Below are 16,802 nucleotides of genomic sequence, written 5' to 3' on the forward strand. Positions count from 1 at the left end.
TTCTTAAAAGGAAGCTATACATGAAGCAACTTCAAAGTGCATTACTTACAGAAGCTGCTCTAAAACGCGTGTCAGATGCGTCGCACCTGATCAATGGATTCGCTGTATCCTTGGGTCAGAGAGAAAGACGGAACCTCAGTGAACGTGTGAAGTTTTTCCTTGCCCGAGCGGACGGCGGCTCGCAGGCACCCGGCGCTGCTCAGAGCCCTGTCAGACGCCGGACCTCGGGCTCTCCGGGAGCCCTCTGCAAAGCCACGCCGCGGTCCCTGCAGACTGTGCCCCCCGGGTTGGAGAGCAGACGTCTCCCGCAAAAGAGAGACAGGCGCAGGCCGCGGGGGCTGCCCTCGGCTCGGCGCGGCTCAGCGCTGTCAGCCGCGGCCGGGCCCGCCGCAGCAGGTGCGCAGCGCAGGGCGCCGCTGTAGCAGCGAGCGGCTCCACCGCGCACTCGCCACAGCGCTGGGAGGGCGCCAGCCCGGTTGCCGCCCGGCTTCGATCCCCTGGAACCCTTTTAATAACACAGTAAGTACAGGATTTTTGCGTTTAAGTAACTTTTTAAAGCTGCAACTGAATATATCTACCAAGGTGTTCAGAGTCACCCCTGAGCCTCCTCTTCTCCAGGCTGCACACCCCCAGCTCCCTCAGCCTCCCCTCACAGGGCTGTGCTCCAGGCCCCTCGCCAGCTTCATTGCCTTTCTCTGGGCACATTCCAGTATCTCAACATCTCTCTTGAATTGAGGAGCCCAGAACTGGACACAGGACTCAAGGTGTAGCCTGACCAGTGTTGAGAACAGGGGAATTAAAAACCTCCCTTGTTATGCCTACATGAAAATGAGATATTCTTCTCTACTGGAACACCTCACACTAACAGTTAGAGTTTTCATACTTCTCAATCCCCTCCAAGAATTCCCAGGCATTTCAAGCCTCCAGGGCTGTGAGGACTTTTTCTGGGGGGATATCCCCAACCATGTGCTTTTCAAAGTGCTATAGTTGGAGTGTAGCTGTCCCCACGTAAGCCATATGATTGCTGAGCTGGGGGACTCCAGCAATTGCACCTCCAGACACTTTCACCCTTAAAGTGATAAGGAAGCATTCACAGATATGGGACTGTTTAAATAACACCACAGCATTGAAGGACACAGCATCAGGGACCACCTGGCAGGCGTTTCTTCTATTATCTACCAAGCCTCTCATAGATCAAAGAGCCTATTGTAGCATTATAGAATAGTTTAGGCTGAAAGGGCACTTTAAGATCATCCAGTCTCACCTCCTGCCATGGACAGGGACACCTCCCATTAGGCCAGATTGCTCAAGACCTCATCCAACCTAACTACGAACACATCGAGGGAGGGAGCGTCCACAGCCTCCCTGGGCAACCTGTTTCAGTCTCTCACCACCCCCACTGCAAGTAGTAGTTAATATCACCAATACGCTACACAAAGATGCTTTTAGCATGAAAAGATAGAGGACCAAACAGTGGTGAAGCAGTTCCAACACAGCCACAAAAGAGCCAGAGATTATCTCAAAAGTTTTGCACCCCCACAATGAGCAGCACAGAGTTTCCCTAGGGCTCCAGGCTGCCCTCTATTAACAACTGGGGCAGAGCCAGTTTGTGGCTAAACCTTTCCAATTTTCTGATTCTCCTGAACTTCTAAATGGCCTACAAGCATCCTTGTGAAGTTTTCCCCCAATGAATTAGAACCCCGAGTTGATGAATTTGTACATAATTTGGGGAAGGGCTTTCCAGAAATAAAATTAGCTATATATTTTATAATTCCTGCCTCATTAATTGCCCCAAGTAAATCATATGCAAACAGACTTTCCATCACACATAGAGTTCAAGTCAGGCCCTTCCTGAAGCTCTTTCCCCCCCCAAAATATCTTCATTTCACAAAACATCTCTGCCCAAATAACTCACCTGAGAATCCTGAAAACCTCTAATCACAAAGCAGACCAGGACCAAGACAACCCCCTTAACCCAAGGCTGTGGCTTATATACTCCAGCCCTGCCCACTGCCCTTCCCACAACCCCCTGGGAAAGGGGCAGGGACCACCGGTGGGAGGTATAAAGCTGCTGGAGAAGGGCAAGCACCTGTTTTGTGTTGGTGGAGTGCTGCTGTGGAGTGTGTTCTCGGCTGGGGAAAGTGGTGCCTGCTTCTGGTGGACTGCAGCTGCACTGATGATACTGTGGAGGTAAGTGATTAAGTTTAACTTTTGCAAAGAATAGCTAGAAAGGGAGAGGTGTAACAAGAACGTGGAGAAGAGTGTTTTATAAAGTGAGAACCAAGTTATTTAAGTTCTCTAATCTCAGCTGCTTTAGTTGCATGTAAAAGACCCAAAGAAAGTCATGGGGTGGTGTCCTGTTTTCAGAGACCAGAATTGCAACCTAAACGTTCTGAGATAGGTTTCAGAAAACCTTTTATGCTCCCAACTGAAACTTTTCCTACATACCTTTCTAACCTTTCCCAAATAGTCTCAAATGCCTGTAAGTGTGTCCTAAAATTACCCAATTTATACCCATAATACTCCTAAACCACTACAAAACGCACCACAAACAAGATGAAAAGCCCTTAAAGCACCTGAAAAGTGAGTTGTCCCTCTCTGAAAACTCTGGGCTACTCTTTCATGACCCTGAGGAAGTGGAGGAGTAGCACTGTTACTGACCTCAGGAAATCAAACTCTTTAACCACCAGTGTGGCTGAAGGCTTCTTACCAGGACCAAGCAATTGAGCTTATTTGGGGCATTTGCACCTTTCTGTCTGGTTTGTGTGGGTCAGAGGGGGCCCTGTAGGTCTTGGCTTTGGTGTCTAATCTCAGCTTGGTTTACCTGATTTTGCAGTCAAGCACAATTACTTAAACTTGCATCTGTGGCCTGAAATGATGGTTTACATCTTTAGTAAGAGCAACTTACTCTCATCACACACTGCAAACCTTGTTTTGATGGTTTCTTTTCCTGCCTGTGGAACTGCAAATGTTATGCTTTGTTATCTGCAGCAACTGCTAAAAATGTTCTAAAAGCACTGCTGAGTGATTAAATAACACTTTGAAGTTGCGTTGCAGGCACAGACACAGGTGACTTCTGGGTGTGTACACAAGCACAGCTGAAACCCATATCAGTGATCAGTGGCCCCCTAGAAACCAAAGGATCCATTTCACATTCACACCTGGCTAAACTCTGGTTTAAGCTGATTGAGAGCTGATCCTTTTTAGTGTGAAATGTGTGTGTTCTGATGCCTCCTACTTGCTGATGTACTTCCAGGGAGTTGGCTGTATGGTTTTTTCCACTTTCCTTTAAGAGGTTTGCTGCCCTAGGCGTGGATGTTATTTCTGACCAAAAGGCTGTTAGCAGATTTCCCTTAAAAGGTTTTTCATGTCTTCAAATTGGAAATCAAAGTAACTCTGGATGGTTAACATGTATGGCATGTAATGATAGGACTGGGGGCAATGGATTGGAGCTTGAGGAGGGTAGCTTGAGACTGGAGATGAGGAAGGATTTTTTTACAGTGAGGGTGGTGAGATGCTCAACACCCAGGGAGGTGGTGGATGGAAAAATCTGGTCGTGTGGAAGGTCTTCCTGCCCATAACTCCTCCACTGGGACCTGCTGCCCAGAGAGTACAGGTACTATGATAACCACTCTCTTTTGAGTTAAGGTTGGGCTGATCTCTGTGTGTCTTGGGACTATGATTTTTTTTTTACAATCCCAAGTGGGGTTAGGGTTATGTGGGCTGTAGCCTTATTCTTTGGAGATGCCATCCTACTGCCCAGAGAAGATCAGAGACTTTGTGCCTCTTGCAGCATGAGATCAGCTTCAAAGCAGTATTATTTTCTCTCTCTAGCATGCAGTCCCTCCAGTGGGATAAGGGTCAGAGGACTGTGTATGATGTGGTAAAGACATGTTTTCACATAAACAGCTACCTGGCAGGGACTGGGCTCTTTGCCTGCCTGGGCAAGATGAGGAAGACCTCTCTTGCTGAGCTGCAGCTTGAGGAGGAGCAATGGCAAGCTGGATGCTTGTATCCAAGGTGAACCTTAACAACCAGTGCTACCAAACCAGACAAATCTACCTTTTGCCTGCTGGTGTTTTACATCTTAGCATGAGAGATGGAGCTGATCTGCTGTGGGGCAGCAGAACCTCTTTGCACTTGGGTCCTAGGGTCTCTTAACTGGAATTCTGGCCAGGTCTGTCATGAAGCAGACAGACAAACCAGGTGACTAATGGCCACTGATTTACTACAATTAAATTTGCTCTCCTTCCACCACAAACTTATGTTGGGTATTGGTGGGGAAAATGCTGTTGCACAACTAGTTAAACTATAGAGATGAACCAAAATGTGCACACAACTCGCTCAAAGGAAAATCTTCTGCAGATACCCAGCATATCTATGTGTCTGTACTCACCAAGCAGGAGGGTGTGAGGTTCCTTAGGTTTTGTTCTGAAGGGTAGAAGTTCCCAGCTGCAAAGGCTACTTTTGTGGAGTAGGTGAACTCCTCTTCATAGCAGAACTTCATTGCCCTGTGTTTTGGTCATGGTCAGTTGCTCAATTAGTTGGAGAGCTGGTTCCTCACAAGCATCACCTTGAGGTCTGTTCTGAGCTGAGGGGACAGGGGGTGGTTGCAGTGGCCACAGAGGGCCACAAAGATAATCACAGGGCTGGGGCACCTGTGTTGTTCAACCTGGGGAAGAGGATGTGTGGGAAGACCTTAGAGCTGTATTTTAATATCTGAGGAGGACCTGTAGAAAGGCCTGGGAGTGACTGTTTAGAAAGGTCTGTGGTGATAAAACCAGGGGAGATTCAGGTTTAACATCAGAAGGGAGTTCTGCAAAAGGAGAGTGGTGAAATATTGGAACAGGTTGCCCAGGGATGTAGCTGACAGCCATGTGTGGCTGACCACATGTGTCTTGGAGGTCTCTTCCAACCTGGTTGATCCTATGATTCCAGGCCCAGCACACTTGTGCAGTGGGTCCCTGGGCACCCCTACTTGAGCAGGTATATTGTGTTGAGGTGTGAGCTCTTCTGTCTCCTGGGACCTTTGTGGCTGGTGTAGCTGATTTCTATTTCTGAGTGTCACTGCCTACTTATTCCCAGTGGTGACATTTTTGTCATGAGCTTAATGAGGTTCTCCTCACCTCTGGGAATTTAAAAAAAGAAAGTAATCACTTACTGAGAGCTAGTCCAATATATCATCTGGTTTGACAGAGTAGAGGGAAGGAGAGGACACCCAATGTGTTACAAGCTAGTAAGGAAAGCAAACTGTGGTTTTTTGACCTATCCAAAACAAAAAGCCACCTGAAAGGAGGCAGGAGTGAGGTGGGGGTTGGTCTCTTCTTCCTCCTCTCAGCTGATCGAGGAAATGGCCTGAAGTTGTGCTGGGGAGGTTTAGGTTGGAGAATAGGAAAAATTTCTTTGCTGCAGGAGTGATCAGGCATTGGTACTGCAGAGGGAAGTGTAGTCACCATCCCTGCAGGTTTTCAGTAAATATGTGTATGTAACACCCAGAGACATGTTTTAATGACCATGGTGGTCTTAGGTTGATGGTTGGACTCGGTGATCTTAGAGGGCTTTTCCAACCAAAACAGTTCTGTGGGTTTCAGAAGAAACAAATCCTGTTGATGTGGCTCCTGGCAAAATCATCTCACAATTCTTGATGGGTCTTGGGTTGCTCAGCCTGAAGATGAGACAGCTCCAATAAGACCTTAGTACAGTGTTCCAGTACTTAAAGGGCAGCTGCAGAGAAGATTAGAAGAGGCATCTCAGAAGGGCATGTAGGTGAAGGGATAACGGCTTTAAACTGAAAGGCAGTAGATTTAAATGTGAAGGAGTTTTTCATTGTGAGGGTGATGAGGCACTGAGAAGATTGCCAAGAGAGGTAGTAGCAGCACTCCTCTAAGCATTCAAGGCCAGGCTGGATGAGACCTCAAGCAACCTGGTCTAGTGGGTGGTGTCCCTGCCTGGGACAGAAGGGCTTGAACTAGGTGATTTTTTTAAGGTCCCTTCCAATCCAAATCATTCTGTGGTGAGTCTCTATTGAAGAGTTAACATAGGACCACTGCAGGTAACGTGCTTGTCAGAAGCTGTTAGTCATAAATTCTGATCCTTCAGGGCACCTCTTCTATGATAGCTGAGAACTTTGCAGAAGTGAAAGCAAAACCTGGAGTGAGTGGTGACAAACACTTAAGGAGGGGAATAAGTAACCTCAAATCTCATGGTCCTACAAAATCTGCCCCTGAGAAGCGAGTTGAGTTAGAGTTTGGTTCTTTTGATCTTCTACATAAAATTTCAAGTAACATCAATTAACACTGGGAGATTTGGTGAGTGATCTGGAATAAGTAGGAAGGATGTCTTGGATTGCCAAAAGATCAAAGGAAAACTAAGTATTAAGAGCTGCTGGGATAGAAGAACAGACAGTGAGATGAATTATAAACTGGTTAAACAATAGATTCAGACCATTCCTGGTCAGGTTGTTTGGGGCTCTGAGCACTCCTGTGATGGTTTGGGTGTTACCTGCTGCCTGCACTCTGAAATCACCCAGACTAGACTCACCTGAGCTGGAAATTAAGGAATGAACTTGATATTTACCGCTTAGTATGATATACAAGCAACTATTTACAATATATACAGAAATAGACAAGGTAAAGGTAATACAGAAACACAACAGCCCTCCCAGAAACCAGAGTCCCCGGGAGGGGCTCTCAACCACCCTTACACCTCCTCTCCATCCCTCTTCCTTGTCCCAGACTTTGCCTTACAGGCAAGGTGGGGTCGGAGGATTGGCCAGGGGGGTTAGAAAGCAGAAGGATTAGTTACACAGAAAGCAGACCAGGGAGAGAAGTGCAGGCAGCCAGAGACACACACATGCTGTCTAGTTTATATTCTTGTTTTTATACATCTCAGCAAGCCTGTGAGTGCAGCAGACATCACCATTGTCTGTTTCACAGCCTATAATCTAATTTCTCTCAGTAAAATATTCCAGCTGGCCTCAAACTAGCATAACTCTGCTCTAGTTGCAGATGTCCCTGCTCACTACAGGGGTGTTCGGACTAGGTGACCTTGGAAGGTTTCTGCTGACCCAAGCTGTTTGATTCTATACCCTTATTTTCTCCTTCAATCGTTTTCCATTCCTAATGGAGATCTGCAAGATCCATCTGTGGAAGCTTTCCCCGCCACCACTAGATGCTACTATTGCTCTGCAGAACGGCGTCGGAGCAGCTCTGCTGAATTCCTGAGCAAAGCTCTGTAACTGAATGTGCGGAGCTATTTCTGTGTCAAACCCTTCCCCACCAACAACCTCCTCCCGTACCACAATTTGCTTTTTCGATTGTTACTGTCACATCTAGAATTTACCAAATTGTCGCTTAAGAGTAGAAAGTGACAATTTCCTTCTCAGGCTCCTAGCTGTGGAGACCTCTCTTGCCCTTTTTCTAAGCACATTAAATGCATCCAGTGCATGGCAACCCTTTAAAGAGCAAAAGCAGCAAAAAAGGAGAAAGGTTCTCCTTTTTAACTCCTTGTGCTGCTTGTGACTTCAACCTTGCAATGAGTTTCTAACAAGCTTTACATTCTGTGTTAATGCAAGGACTGAAGAAATATGTTGCCAGCCTTGTCCTTAATTTTACTGTTCAGCTCTGTTTTCATTATTGTTTTATATTAGTAATTAGGAAATTTTGAAAAGATATTTTTGTCTCCTTGCATCTATTCTGTTGCATTTGTCCTCCCTCTTTCCCCTCATTTAAGGATGCAGCCAAATGCGGAGGGCTAAGTTTGTTTGCTCCAGTCCTGTCACACGTGGTTGTGGCTTCCATTACACCAGCTTCAGCCCTTTACTCATGCCATCATCAAAACAGCAGGAAACCAACCCAGAATAAACACTGATAATCTAGGAAAAAACCCAAACCTGCTGCAAATCTTGCTGCTGAAGGGGTGAGTTTTGTGACTAGGACAGAAGGCAGGATTCTCTGGCTGTGGTGGAGTGCCTGGAGTACTGTGTTCAGTTCTGGGGTCTTCAACACAAGACCTGTTGATGAGGAGACAGAGGAGGCCACAGCAGTGATGTGAGCACTGGAACTCCTCTGCTGTGAGACCAAGCTGAGAGAGTTGGGGTTGTTCAGGCTGGAGAAGGCTGTGTGGAGACCTTCTGGTGGCCTTTCAGTACTTATAAGGGGCCCTGCAGGAAAGTTGAAGGGAGCCCCTTCAGGGAGCATAGTGAGTGGATGAGGGGGTAGTGGTTCCAGGTTGAAACAGAGTGGATTTAGATTAGTCGTTATGGATAAATTGTTTTTACACTGAAGGTGGTCAGGCACTGGAACAGCTTGCCCAGAGAATTGTGGATGCTCCCTTTCTGAAGGTGTTCAAGGCCAGGTTGGATGTTGCTTTGAGCAACCTGGTCTAGTGGAAAGTGTGGATCTGTGGCAGCAGGGCTGGAACTAGTTGATCTTTAAGGTCCCTTCCAAATCGAATCATTCTGTGATTCTATCCCATCCTTCATCTCTATGGGGGTTTTGTTCTCCACTGTCATTTAAGGAGCTCCAGCTGTTGGCAGAAGACAGCAGGGAGTAGCTCCTAGAGTGAGTGTGTTGCTTTCAGCATTGTTGACCTAGTTCATTGTAAAACTCCCAGAGTTTTATCTCAACAGCTTCACCTCTATCCTGTTTTCTTCCATCTGATTAGGTGACCTTTGGTTTAACATGCCCGTGCTGGAAAGTCATGAGTGGGCTCTCAGCCTACCATCACAGCAGGGAGATTAGGGAGGATTCCTGCTGAGTGGCCCCAGACAGGTTTCAGACTGTCTGCAGGTTCAGGAAGGTGATGTAGCATTGGTTATCTGTAAATCACAAATCAATGGGTGTCTCTGCAGCTACTGCATGAGGAAGCAGTGACAGCTTCTCAGACTGTTCAGGGGCTCAATGTGCAGTGCCTTAGCAGGATTAAACTGTTTAAAAACCAGAGGTGTAGATTTCTGTGTGGCTTCAGCTTTGCCTTGCCTCTCATCTTACTTTTTAATCACCACACCAATTTTCCTTTCACTGTGCAGTGACCAGGCCTGTAGACTCAGCTGAGTGTGGTAATTAATAGACAGCTTATGCTGTGGAAGAGCTGCTTGTGTGCAGTGTGAAATGTCCTTTTCAAAGGCCAGATAAGGCCACGTACACCAAACCTTTCATCCCATTCCTCAGAGGATGGTGGCTGTTACAAAGCATTCCAGCTTGAGCTAGATCAGAACCAATTTGGGTCAGTGCTGTCACTTCCCAGCTCAGAAAGTGCCTCAGTGAGCAGAACCTGAAGTTCAGGTCAGGTTTGCATTTCCAGAAGCTGCTTCTAGTAGGGAGAAGCTGATATGCAGAGTTCCTGCCAAGGGCTGGGCTTCAGAAAGGGTCTGCCTGAGACTTGCTCCTCTGCCTACCAAAGACACTGCCACAGCTTGTGCTCCACCCTGGGGGCCAGGAAGTCAGAGATGTCACCCACAGGGAGGAGCAGGTGGGACAGGTGACCCTCACTGCCCAAAAAGGGATTGCATCCCATGGATGGCATCTTCAGGAACAAGCAAGGGATCACCAGGGTCAAGCCTCCTCTTCACTGGCTGATGTTGCAGGAAGACTGTCCTTTTTGCCTTGGGTTTTGATTCATGTGTGTCTGAATCCAGCTGTTGGATTGGGTTCCTGTCTACTGCTGAATCCAGCCTGGGATTTGCCCATGGTGCATCCGAGGTGCCCATAGTGCCATTTTTGCCATCAGGGGTTGGGTTGGCTCTTGGTTTGTGTTCCTGTGTCTTTAGTCTATAGCATTCTTTCCATCCCAGTTGGTTTATTTTCTTTCCCACCCCAGTAGTCATTCTGTCATTCCCTTTCTTTTCCTGTTGGAAAGCAGAGGACTTTGTGGAGAGCCTCTGGCACTTCTGTGGTGGCCAGCACAGCTCTGACCCTTAACAATATTCTAGACAGCAGCCACAAAACATCTCTCAGTAGCCATGACTACCTCAGTGTGGTGCAGTGAGGTGCAAAGCCTATGGTCACACCTTCAGGCTTTCAGAGGAAATGTATGCAAATATCTTGAAGGAAATCCTGGTGCCTTTAGTTCCTAATCCTCCTTTCTTCTGCATGCAGTATATTGACAATGTTTATATACAGTCTAAGCCAAGGTGTTGATTAATTTTAACTCTGTGGTGAACAGCTCAATAAATTGACTTCTACAAGGCAGTTGAATCTCTTGAAGAAACTATTTAATGTCTATTAGCTTGAGAAGGTAAGTCACTTGCAGGTGGGATTTGGTGGAGATGAACAAGCAGAGCATCCTGGGAGCTTTGTCCTACCTCAGCCCAGGTTGTGCTGGCTCATGCCTCCAAGAAGAGTGCCTTCACCAGTTGGTTGGTTCTCTTTCCTGCTGCTCTTTGTATGAGTATTTGTTGATGGTCGCCACTACTGAGGTGTCAATGCCATTGGCTTTCTTAATTTCCCTTCAAAAAGACATTAAAAAATGCAGATGTCAGAGTTCTACTAGCCAAAACAATGAACTATTTGAGGTGAGGAGAGTGCTGAACAAGACTCTGCAGGTTAGAACTCTTTCTGGTTGCACCCTGTAGTCACAAATTGTGCAGTGGCTCTGGCATGGGCTCAGGTGTATTACAACACCTCCCCTTTCTCTCTGCCACAACTCAGCATACATGACCTGACAATGTGGGCAAGTTTCTCTGCTTACATTGAGGTTAGGCAAATCTTTATGGTGTGCCTTGTCCCAGCTTCAACAGGCAAGTGTGAAACCCTTCAATTATCTCTTTTTGTAAGGTACTCATTCTTGTTACTTGCCTGAGAATCCAGCTCTCTTCTGAATGCTCCAGGGAAAACCCTATGTGAAATTGCTGGATCTCTTCCCATCACCCATCACTTACCTCTTTCAGAAGATCATGAAATGGAATCAAGCAAATAAAATGGAGCATACAAAGATGCTCTTTTATATGGGAAACAGTTCCCTTTCCTCCTCCTAACTGCCTGCCCAGTCTGTCTGACTGCTCAGTGCATGTGGTCCTCTATGTGCATTGAGACATAGATGGCCCATACAATGCCACCTGCCCCACAAAGGGCTAAGTGGGTGGTTTTGGAGGCAGTGCCTCAGGAATGTAGACCTGGGAGTCTTTTCCAGATTATTTTATTGCTTTTTTGAGACTTACTGGCTGTGGCTGTTGCAAATAATCCCATAGGTCATTTTATAGAGGGAGAAAATATCAAAGTCCTTCCTTATCACATCATATTTTGAAGTTGTCTGCCTTCATGTTGCTGGTTTGCAGGTGTAATACATTTTCGTTTGGTTTCTGTCACAAACTGGAATTGGATGGGAATTTCATTGCCACAGATGGTGCTTTGACAGAAAACTTTGCTCTAGTACAAATGGAACAGAAATTTCAAACTATGTCCACAGGCTTAAAAGAAGAGTCCAAATCAGTAGTGCAGCAGGTGTTGGCCATTTCTAACTTCTCTTGTGTGGGCAATATCAAGCATGCTGTCAGTTCTGAGACTGAGCTTTAGCTCTGTATTAGTGTCAGCAGTGCATTTTATTTCCTTTATATGCAGAGATGCTACCTTTAAGGGTTCAACCTGAATATCACTCAAGGCTTTATTAACTTTTTGGTTTTGTGCTAGGTCCCATGTGTGGGATAGAACAACCTCATGAAAGCTCCAGGCTTAGAGGAGTGTCTGGAAAGCTGCTCAGGATAAAAGGCCTGGGGGTGGTGGTTGACAGTGGCTGAAGATGAGCCAGTGTGTCCAGGTGGTCAAGAATGCTGACAGCATCCTGAATCTACAGTGGTGGCAGGACCATGGCAAAGACTGTTCCCCTGTGCTGGGCACTAAGGCTGTACCTCAAATACTGAGTTCTGTGTTGGGTCCCTCTAAGAAGGATGTAGAGGTGTGGGGGCATGTCCAGTGTGTCACCAGAAGCTGGTGAAGGGTCTGGAGAACAGGTCATGAGAGGAGCAGCTGAGGGAAGAGGATTTGTTTAGATGGGAGAAAAGGAGTCTGAGGAGAGATGTCATTGCTCTGAAAGGAATATAGAATGGGGTGTAGGTTGGTCTCTTCTCCCAAGAAACAATGAAGGAACAGCCTCAGGTTGCACCAGGGCAGATTTAGGTGGGACATGAGGAACAATTTCTTCACCTCTTCCCTGGGCAGCCTGGTTAGACCAGGCTTTTGGGGAAGTCACTGTCCCTGGAAGGATATAAAGGCCTTGTGTCATGGAAGAGACCTTTAAGATCAAGTCCAACTGTTAACCTAGCACTACCAGGTCACCACTATACATGTTCCTCCATTCCACAACACCTTGTCACTGTGGTCCTGAGAAACATGTATAGTTGTGACCTGGTAGTGCTGGGTTAACAGTTGGATTTGATCTTAAAGGTCTCTTCCAATGAAATGATTCTGTGATTCTTTGTCCATCCTTGTAACATCTCCCTTCCCACCTGCAGTGGACATACTGGGTTTTGTTTGCACCTCTGCTTAGAGTCATGCTAATTTAAAAGCTTGGATTGCAAACCTCAGCAACTCTTGGCTCTGTTATTTAGAAGCCATAAATAATTAATTTCCTTGAATTTCCACAGGAAGCACATCTGCATATTGCCAGATGGGGGGGACAACAAAAAGCATCCACAAAATCATTACATTATTGACCTATGACTCAAATAATTCAAGGAATTACATAACTCTTGTGCCAGTTTTCTAGATAAAAGAGCTTTGGTTGGTCTGACTTTTCCCTGTCATTGTCATAGAATCAACCAAGTTGGAAGAGACCTCCAAGATCATCCAGTCCAACCTAGCACCCAGCCCTGTCCAATCAACTAGACCATGGCACTAAGTGCCTCAGACAGGCTTTTCCCAAACATCTCCAGGGACAGTGCCTCCACCATCTCCCTGGGCAGCCCATTCCAAAGCCAATCACTCTCTCTGGCAAGAATTTCCTCCTAACATTCAGCCTAGACCTCCCCTGACACAGCTTGAGACTGTGTCCCCTTGCTCTCTTGCCAGTTGCCTGACAGAAGAGACCAACCCCACCTGGCTACAGCCTCCCTTCAGGTAGTTGTAGACAGCAAGGAGGTCACCCCTGAGCCTCCTCTTCTCCAGGTTGCACACCCCCAGCTCCCTCAGCCTCTCCTCACAGGGCTGTGTTCCAGGCCCCTCACCAGTTTTGTTGCCCTCCTCTGGACACATTCCAGTATCTCAACATCTCACTTGAATTGAGGAGCCCAGAACTGGACACAGCACTCAAGGTGTGGCCTGACCAGTGCTGAGTACAGGGGCAGAAGAATAATCTCCCTTGTGCTACTGGCCACACTCTTCCTTATCCAGGCCAGGATGCCATTGGCTCTCCTGGCCACCTGGGCACACTGCTGGCTCATGTTCAGCTACTATCTACCACTACTCCCAGGTCCCTTTCTTCCTGGCTGCTCTCCAGCCACTCTGTCCCCAGCCTGTAGTGCTGCTTGGGGTTGTTGTGGCCAAAGTGCAGAACCCTGCACTTGGCCTTGATAAATCTCATCCAGTTGGCCTCTCCCCACCCATGCAGCCTGTCAAGGTCTCTCTTTCAGGGCTCTCCTACCTTCCAGCAGATCAACACCTGCTCCTAGCTTGATGTCATCTGTGAACTCATTGATGCTGAACTCAATCTCCTGGTCCAGAGTATCAGTAAAGATACTGCTTCACAAAGCAAGGATAACAACAATCTTGGTGCCTCTCTGGAGTCTGAAATAGTGAAGATAAGTAGATTTGTGAACCTTAGATGAGCAATGTCCTGTTTTTAGTATGGAAGAACAGAATTTCCTATAGCAGGTTTCACCCCATGGTAGGTATTTGCTTGGAGTTGCCCTTTGTGACAATAATGGGAAGTTTGTGAACCTTGTGGCTTTTTTTAGAAGTCCACCTCTAGTGACAATTCTTCCTAATTCTTCCACTTGTGTGCAAAGCTAAATACATGTGTATGGTGCTGGTCTGTAGTCTGAGTCCCAGCAGAAATTCCAGGCAAAATCAAACGTTTGTTTTTTAAGCTACTGTCTTTGTGTGCAACATCTTATGCACAACTAATTTGAAAGAGAACTAGAACTTTTTAACCATGCTAGAGATGATTCATATACTCTTGACCCCCCAGGAAATGGAATTAGGTTTACTGCCTCCACCATGGCTTATATTGCACATCCATTTTGGAAGGAATTCTTTGATACAAGAATTAGAAGAAATTTTTGTTTCTCTGTAGATTTGCTTTTGCATAATTATAATGATGAATTGACTGTGACAACCACCTTTTCATGGTCAAAAGTCTCTAAAAGCCAGCTCAGAGGTGAGGGTTGGTTAAGTTGCTGTTGTGTCCAAGTACTTGTTAGTTTGCCAAGATGCTCCTATTTGTTCCCAGAATCACAGCATATTAGAGGTTGGAAGGGACCCAAAGAGATCGAGTCCATCCCCCCTGCCAGAGCAGGACCACACAATACAGCACAGGTCACAGAGGAACACATCCAGACAGGCCTTGAAAGCCTCCAGAGAAGGAGACTCCACAACCTCTCTGAGGAGCCTGTGCCAGTGCTCTGGGACCCTTACAGGAAAGAAGTTCCCCCTTGTGTTGAGGTGGAACCTCCTGTGCTGCAACTTAAACCCATTACTCCTTGTCCAATCCCAGGGAGCAAGTGTTACCTATGTGTGGATCCAGTCCTGTAGGATGGAGGTAATTTCTTCCAGACCTCTCCATTGTTCACTTGCTAAATGAACAGAATTTTTTCTTTGGGTGAATCAATGGTTGGACTTGATAATCTTGGAGGTCTTTTCCAACCCAATCAATTCTATGATTCAGTTATTCTTTGGACAGATATTGCTCCTTGGAATTCAGAATTTCACTGCAGATGTGAGCAAGCACTGTGAAAGAACTCTCATTGTGGATGGAGAGAGGTGTTCTGGGGAGTCAAAAAGCACACCCTATGGGAATTGGTGCAACCAAGGATAAATCAGAGTGAATGGAAACATGAAAATTAAACACAGTATCACCTGAGGCTTCCCAAGAAAGTAAGAGAGAGAAAGAAAAATATCCTGAAACTAGTAAAGGAGACTGTAAGGTCAGTGATGTGTCTGTGTAGACACAATTCACTCTGTGGTTCTTGTGCAGCCAGTCTCCAGTATTTGTTATTCAGAGGAGACTATGCAAATGGTTGGTATTAACATTTTAACACATAGCCCTGTTGAACTGCTTGGCAAGAATACACTGAAGCCCATGAATGCAAAAAAGGAGTTTTCTCATCATTCACCCCTGCCCCATTGCAGCTGGCATTTGCAAATTATTTTGCACCAAGGTGGACAGGAGAGAGTGTCTAGCATGGAAAGTTGTAACAATGCAGGTGTTCTGCCCAAGGTGTGCTAACAAAGGTATTTATCTACCAGCAGAAGGCTTGGCCTTTAATTTTCACCTGCATATCAAGTATTGAGATGATCTTCACCTCACAGACATGAAAAAATCCTACAAGGGGTGAGTGGTCAGGTACTGGAATAGATCACCCAGAGAGGTGACTTGGAATGTGGTTTAGTGGCCACAGCGGTGTTAGGTGGACTTGATTATTTTGGAGGTCTTTCCCAAATGAAGGAATGAAATGATTATAAATTAGGATGCATTTGATTTCTGCAGTCTGAAAAGAATTTTCTATCAATCATTTTTTCTGTGTAACTCAAAACAAATTGTTGAGCTGGCTTTTCATTCCATAACCAGCAAGGATTTTTCTTTGCGGCCAGGGCTGTAGACATGACTCAAAGTATTGCTGTCATAAGAAGAAAAAGAAAACCCCAAACCACATGGCACTTAGAAAACTCAAAGCAGGACTCTCTGAAAAAATCCCTGCATGTCTCAGATGAAGAAAGCTGTGATTTCTGAGATGGCAGGTGGGACTGGCAAACAGACACTCAGAAGATGCTGTTCAAAGTGGTTGCCCTGTCATGGTTTCAGATAGGGCAGAAGAGCTGACCTACATCTCTTTGAGTTTAAGCATGTTGATAAGTAGTTTAGATGAATGGGGATAAAACTCCTTTAATCTGCCAGGATGTTATTTGATTTCTGGATGTTCTAAGAAGAATTCATTCTCTTTTCTCCAACTGTTAAAACTAAGTTGCCTTGGTAACACTGCAGAGGAAACCTGCTTCCATGCATCTGTGGTGCTCAGTGCGCCTTGGTGCTCTGACAGACAAATGTGGTCCAAGGAGCCTTTTGTTGGGAGGTTAGATTTACTGTGCTGGCTGCTAAACTCTGCAGAGCAGCAAGATGAAATAAGGGTGCAGAAATCAACCTCCTTCACTCCAGTGTGGCTCTATCTCACCCTAAGTATGAGGGTCTTAACAGCATCACTTTGTTTTTTGTTATGAGTTCTAGTGTGTTGTTTAATCTCTTTCCAATTTCTTAGCAGTTGATGAACCTTCTGTTTTTATGACACATGGGAAAACCAATGTAAAAACTTGACAGCTCAAATTCAGTTTTATATTTGTAGAAACATTGAAAAAAAACCCACAATAAATGAGGCTATAGGTGAAGGCTGAACCTCCACCCTGTTCTTGCCATGCTTTATTTTTAGAAACTGATCGGGGTTTTGCCTGTCTTGCCTCAGACCTGATCTAACTGTTGAAGACAAAGAACTGCTCTGGCTGTCTCTCAAAGGGATAATCTCTTATGCTGAGAGTCTTTAGACTTAATTAAGACAGATTTATCGTTTGTGTGGACTTGCAGAGTGGCACAAGAAGGTCTTATTAATGCTCAGGAACTCTCACTGTTCTAATCCAATGCTATTAAGCAGAGGTTTGTTC

Source organism: Pogoniulus pusillus, chromosome 8, assembly GCF_015220805.1.
Source record: "Pogoniulus pusillus isolate bPogPus1 chromosome 8, bPogPus1.pri, whole genome shotgun sequence".
Lineage (NCBI taxonomy): Eukaryota > Metazoa > Chordata > Aves > Piciformes > Lybiidae > Pogoniulus > Pogoniulus pusillus.